Source organism: Apium graveolens, chromosome 11, assembly GCF_009905375.1.
Source record: "Apium graveolens cultivar Ventura chromosome 11, ASM990537v1, whole genome shotgun sequence".
Classification (NCBI taxonomy): Eukaryota; Viridiplantae; Streptophyta; class Magnoliopsida; order Apiales; family Apiaceae; genus Apium; species Apium graveolens.
This window is the reverse complement of record NC_133657.1, coordinates 120,522,710-120,528,709: the sequence shown is the minus strand read 5'-3', so window position 1 is coordinate 120,528,709 and position 6,000 is coordinate 120,522,710. Positions and strand designations below refer to the sequence as shown.

General features: G+C 35.3%; 1 pseudogene; it reads left to right on the top strand.

Annotated features, from left to right (window-relative positions):
* The first annotated feature begins 1,377 nt into the window (after positions 1-1,377).
* LOC141695844 (putative 2-oxoglutarate-dependent dioxygenase AOP1) overlaps positions 1,378-6,000 on the top strand; it is a 41,775-nt pseudogene continuing 37,152 nt past the window's right edge.

The following is a 6,000-nucleotide window of genomic DNA, read 5'->3' as shown; positions in this document are numbered from 1 at the left end:
AAAATCAAAGTAAGAGTTATAAGATTTTGGAGAGGAGCAACAAGAAAGGGTGAGATTTTCAAAAGTTTCAGCATCATTCTGTTAGATGACAAGGTTAACTATGTTATGAAACTTTATTCTTATACATTCAACTCCAGATTTTAATGTCCACTTTTCACAAAACTACCAGAATAGCAGGATGCACACATTCATCCCTGGAAATGCAGATGACGTGCTCAAGGATAAGTTCACTGTGGGCAAGTGCTATATCATTAGGAAGTTTGTCATTCAGGCATATAAAAGCGATAACAAGTTCTTATGCCTCGCAAATGATGTGCGGTTGGTTTTCTCAAAAGACACTCAATTGAAAGAGATTCAGGAAAGTACATGTGGTATTGAAACTAATGCGTTTGATCATAGCGAGCTTATGGAGCTTACAAAACAAATGACTCACTTGGCAGGTGAAATCAATAAATCAAACTTTATCAGTTGTCAACCTAAAATTGAGAGTAACAACTGTAAATTATTGTATCGACAGATGTAATTAGAATTGTCAAATTTTATCAGCCACTCACACATTTGGTTAATAGATTCAATGATGCTCAGAAACAAGTGAAGCTAATACTCACGGATGGAAGGTTAAATTTTCCTTCTACATTTCATATCCAAATTGATAGATTATTTTCATTGTTATTCCTCATATATACCGAAAATAATACGCAGGTCCTCAATCAATGTCACTTTCTGGGATACATTTGCTGAAATGTTTGATAAATAGATGAAAGAAGTTCATGAGATACCTATTATACTGATTATAGCAAGTAGTCGAGTAGGATTGTGGAATGGTATTCTATTACTAACTTCTTCCGTTAATTGATAATGCCATACACTATATAAGTATTTGGATGCATTTTGCTAAACACTGTCATGTCTACATGCGCATTTCTCTTTGAAGATCAGGTTGATCTTTCAAGTGTAGAGGGAACTCAATGTTATATCAACTACAATCATTACAGTGTCATGCAACTAAGGCAGAAGTAAGTTAACAACTTATTTTTGAAAAATGTATAAACATGTAAACTATGCAGCACTTTTAATATTGCCCTGACCTCATTAGATTGACCCAACCTGCTTTCGAACAAGAAATGTATGCAATGGACAAGCATGCCCATGTCGAAATTCTGAATGTTGCAAGAATTATAAGCCTGGGGAAGGAATACATAATGGTACTACAAAACTAACCAACTTCTGGTGTTTACTTCATTCAAAATAATGTTAAATGTACTTGTAGAGACACATTTGTGCTCACCTTATTATCACTGCTGTCCAAGAGATCGATACATGGTACAACACGGTTTGCACACAATGCTTTCAAGAATTATAATTTGAGGAAGAGAAATGGTACTGTCTGCATTGCAATTGTATCCTGCCGTGCCCCGACAAGAGGTATCTTACACATTAAAAACTTATCTGCCACATAAAATATCGTCTACAATTCACAACACATTCAAACCTTCTATTGCCTCTTCAATCCTCAATGACCAGCAGGTAAGAGCTATCCTCGGAAAAAGAGTTGTTCACCTCCTGAAGCAGGTACCAACTCAAACTTTAACCAATCATTTATTGCATCATTCCACAAACCAGTAACTTCATTGCCTATATTCAGATGAGAGAAGATAAGTCGTTCCCTCCAGAGTTGAAAGCATTGGTTAACAAAAAATACACCATCAAAATTATCATCAAGGAATTAAATGTGGTGCATAAGGCCATGCCATACTTCGCAACAAATATTTGCACAACCTTCATCAATCCAAACCAGCACCTCCCTGATGAGAATGCCTCTATGCAGCAACCGACGGCCACGGTATGCCGTTACAACCCAACTGTCATTTTACAATTTGACAAAGAAGTTATCTCTGAATATAACTTTTTAATTTACTGGAAATTACAGGCATCAAGCAGCAGCTACCACCTCGACATGATGTCAAATCTTACTTTTCGCTCTCCACCAACAAAACTAAAAACCAATCCATGAGTCCACTACAAAAACAAGAATGAAATCCAGATGATTTCCAGTATCTATTTTGCTTGAGTTTTGTATCCACTACAATGTCTAACTATATGTACTTATGCTTATAATTTTCCCTCCAAGCTTCAAAGTCAGGAAGCTAAAGTATTATGTAATGAATTAATTAGTTTTCCACTCTAACTATATGCACTAATGCCTTTCGAATTGTTTACCAAATAAGATGTCTTATCACATTACACATATACTGAACATACCACTTTCTTTTTACAACTATTAATCAATCACTTTTCAACTTACAGTTTTTATATCAAACTACCCTTCAAGCTCATGTAACAATATTCAAATGATTCCCATATCAACTTCCAATCACAAACAACAATAACAAAGTAGAGGGCGTTATCCAGTAACAAAACAAAGAAATACAAAATTCGGGGGCAACCTCATTTTTTAAAACGGTGTTTCACAATTATGTTATTTCATTCAATTAACTTTCTTCCATTTCCATTGCGCCCTCATAAAAAAGACCAATACGCCTCTAAAATCCTAATTTTGGAGAACCATTCTCTGTAATCAGTTGATTTTCCTCTTAATTTATTAAAAAACCAACGCCACGCGAAGCGGGCATCCATGCTAGTAAATATAGACTTAGTACTTACCTAATGCACATGGCTGAATTTAACACTTCTCTTTGTTTTTGGGTTATTTATATTTAATGTTTATTCCCTAATCATCTGAACAAGATGATTAGTAGAACTAGAACTTACCTGCCGCTAATGAAAGTTGTTGGACATTTTTTTATTTGTTATTTTGTAAAGGTTTAATCGTAGATTTTTTTTTCATACAGTTAAACACACTCACCTCGGGAGATACCTGTTAGATATATTTGATAATGTCATGGTTAATATAATTTATGTTTAGATTTCAGATTTTACTTAACAGGACAAATCAGTACTTAACCGTTGATCAGTACTTATACTGGAAGTCAGGACTTAAGGATATCAGTACTTATATTATCAGGAGATAATCATCAGAAGTTAGATATCAGAACTTAAGTGCTGAAGGACGATCATATATGGACAGTAGTTGATTAAAGGAAAGAAGATCAATATAAACATAAGAAGAGATATGCATGAAGAAGGAGTTCCGTGAAGAATGGAATACTTGGAAGAAAAGATATCTGATTGATATATTTTAGGAAGCAGAATTATATTCCATATCAATTAGTGATTATCTTGTAACTGTGTAGTATATAAACACAGACATAGGGTTTACACTATAAGTGGTTATCATATTCGAGAAGATTATTCATTGTAACCCTAGCAGCTCTCGTGATATTTGTTCATCACTGAGAGGTAACAGTTCCATACTGTAACAGAGTTTATTGTTTCAATAAAGTTTGTTTTCTGTTACTTAAGATATTAAAGTTCGATTTGATTGTATTATACACCATATTCACCCCCTCTACAGTGTGTGTAACCTAACAAGTGGTATCAGAGCCTATCTGTTAACACACATACAGTTAAAGATCCAAACACAATCATGTCTGACACAGAAACTCCAACTAAGCCTACCAAAACTGAGGAACCACCAAAGACACAAATTCAGAGTCGGTATGAGACCATTAGAGTTCCCATACTGAGACCATCTGAATATCCCATATGGAAGGTGAGAATGACCATGTTCCTGGAAGCAACAGATCCAGAATACCTTGATAGAATCAAGGAAGGGCCTCACAAACTAACCAAGCTTGCTGTTGCAGTTGCAGGTGAAGCAGCAAAGACTGTACCAAAGGAAAAGAGTGATTATAATGCTGAAGATATAGCATCAATTGCTAAGGATGCTAAGGTATGACACTTACTGCATAGTACCATTGATAATGTAATGTCAAACAGGGTAATCAACTGCAAGACTGCTAAGGAGATATGGGATGCTCTGGAAACAAGATGTCAGGGAACTGACACAATTAAGAAGAACAGGAAGACAATACTCACTCAAGAGTATGAACACTTTGACTCAAAGACTAATGAGTCATTGAATGATCTATATGATAGATTTGTCAAACTTTTGAATGATTTGTCATTGGTTGATAAAGAGTATGATCTTGAAGATTCAAACCTTAAATTCCTGTTAGCTCTTCCTGAATGCTGGGATTTGAAGGCAACAACAATAAGAGACAACTACAATCTTGATGAAATCTATGGAATGCTCAAGACTCATGAACTTGAGATGGAACAAAGAAGCAAGAGGAAAGGAGGAAAGTCAAGGACAGTTGCTCTTAAGGCTGAAGAAGAATCCCCCAAAGCAGCTTCCTCAAGGAAAGACAAGGGTAAAGCTCTTTTCATAAAGTCTGATACTGAGTCATCAAGTTCTGAAAGTGATGATGACTCAGATTCTGAAAGCTTACCTGAGACTGATGCTGATGAGGAGATGATGAAGCTGTGTGCTCTTATGGTGAAAAGAATCACAAAGATTGCATACATGAAGTTCAGGAAGGGAAAGAAGTTTTCCAGGAAAGGCATAAGTTCTGATAAGAAGAATTTTAGAAGATCTGAAGGCAGAGGAGGAAAGTCTGACAGAGGAGATTATACCAATGTTAAATGCTATAACTGTGGTGAGAAAGGCCACATATCTCCTGATTGCAAGAAGGTAAAGGGTGACAAAGGCAAGGCTCTTGTCACAAAGCAGAAAAGCTGGACAGACACCTCAGACTCTGAAAGTGAGGAGAACTATGCATTGATGGCAAATGCTGATAAAGAAAGTGCTGAGAGCAGTTCTGAAGCTGCTGAAACAAAGGTACCTCAGACTACTTATGCTTTTCATACTGATGATATTAATGAGTTGAGAAGATATCTTAAAACCATGTTTGTTAGTTATAGAGATCAAACTTTAACATGTAAAGATTAACTTCTGAAAATCTTGCTTTTAAGAAAAGAAATGATTTCTTAGAAAAAGAGTTAGTCATGTTTCATCAAACTCAGAAGGATAGAGATGATGCTTTCTATTTTAGGGAAGAAGTGCTAAAAATGAATGAATCTCTAAAAACTGAGTTAGAAAAGGAAAGAGAGATTATCAGGACTTGGACTAATTCTGGAAAAACAACTCAAAATTTGCTAAGTAGTGGAAACTGGAAAGAGGGCTTAGGTTATGGAGAGGTTAAGAATGATAAAGGAACTGAAGAAATTAAGCCTGTTGTTAAGTAAAAGCCAAAGTTAAAACCTGTTAAGTTTGTAACTGTAAAGTCTGAAAATGAGAAAACAGAAGTTAAAGAGGAATTAACTTCTGACAAACTAAAACAGGAAAAGACAGCTGAAGTAAACATAGGCTTAATGACAAAGAAGCAGCTTAAGCATAAGCTGAAAGATGTTAAGAATGCAAACAAGGTAAAATCACCTAGGAAAAATAGGAATGGAAAGGAAGGTGTGAATAAAAGCAATGATTATAAACCTGTTCCTGATGCTCCTAGGAAAACATGTCATAACTGTGGAAGTTCTAATCATCTGGCTTCTTTTTGCAGAAAGAATAAGAATATTAACTCCTTACCTTCAAAATCAGGAGTTAAGAGTCAGTCTGTTAGATACAAACCACAAAATCCTTATTTTCATTGTGGTAGTTTATGGCATTCCATTTATACTTGTAAGGAATATCATAGTTTGTACTATGATTATTATCAAATAAAACCTTCTTTGAAGAAAGTTTCCATTGTTCCTTCTAGTGTAAATTCTGATTCAAAGTCTGATAATGTAAGTTCTGACAAGAAAAATGTTAACATAAACTCTAATGCTAAATCCGCTGCAAATGTTAACAAACTTAATAAGACCAAAGGATCCAAGCAAGTCTGGGTCCTTAAAACTAATAATTAGTGGTCTTTGTGATTGCAGGGCAACAGGAAAAATATTCTAGTTCTGGACAGTGGATGTTCAGGACATATGACTGGAAATAAGGCCCTGCTATCAGACTTTGTGGAGAAAGCTGGCCCAAGTGTTTCCTATGGA